The sequence below is a fragment of the Sinocyclocheilus grahami genome, unplaced genomic scaffold (genome assembly GCF_001515645.1).
Source record: "Sinocyclocheilus grahami isolate Dianchi unplaced genomic scaffold, SAMN03320097.WGS_v1.1 scaffold18773.1, whole genome shotgun sequence".
In the NCBI taxonomy this organism is placed as follows: Eukaryota; Metazoa; Chordata; class Actinopteri; order Cypriniformes; family Cyprinidae; genus Sinocyclocheilus; species Sinocyclocheilus grahami.
The window spans coordinates 19,810-20,370 of record NW_015517276.1 but is presented as its reverse complement, the minus strand read 5'-3'; the positions used below and the strand labels follow the sequence as shown (position 1 = coordinate 20,370).

The 561-nt window shown below is 42.2% G+C and overlaps 1 long non-coding RNA gene across 1 annotated transcript; it reads left to right on the top strand.

The window, feature by feature from the left end:
• Nucleotides 1–41: 41 nt before the first annotated feature.
• LOC107579641 (uncharacterized) lies at nt 42–561 on the top strand. Its single transcript, XR_001608508.1, has 3 exons — nt 42–190; nt 307–443; nt 532–561. It is a non-coding gene; the product is annotated as an uncharacterized lncRNA (long non-coding RNA).

Sequence of the window (561 nt, the reverse complement as noted above, 5' to 3'; positions counted from 1 at the left end):
TTTAGAGAAGGGAACTGACAGTATTCTTGCTTTCTAGGTGGATATGACGCTGATGGAGGCCTCTCTGAAAATACTTATGGTTGGAAGTCGCTGGGGCAAGAGTTGAGAATCAATGATGTGACTACTGATAAAACCACTTTTCAGCATGGAAACCGTGCTTTAGCTACAAAGGACATGAGGAAATCACAGGGTACATTCACCTTTCAGTGCTCATACATTGTTTGTTTGGAATGAATTGCCTTGGAGCTTAAGTGGGGCTGTTGAATTCATTTATTTACTAGCATCACTTTCTCTTTTATGTCCCAGACCGACCGTTGGCTCACTCTGAGGAGTCTCGTCTGGCCAATCTTCTGCGGAGAGCGTCACGGGAAGATGACCGGGAACGCAGACTGGCCACTATGAAACAAATGAGGGAGTTCATTGTGCACTCTGAAAATAAAGTGGTACGGTCTGACATGCTCAAATCGATTTTTATGTGTCTATAGAATTAAACAGTTTTTAATCTGTATTGTTTGCATTCATACATTACAGGTCCTAGTGAAACAGTTGGATTCCATTTTG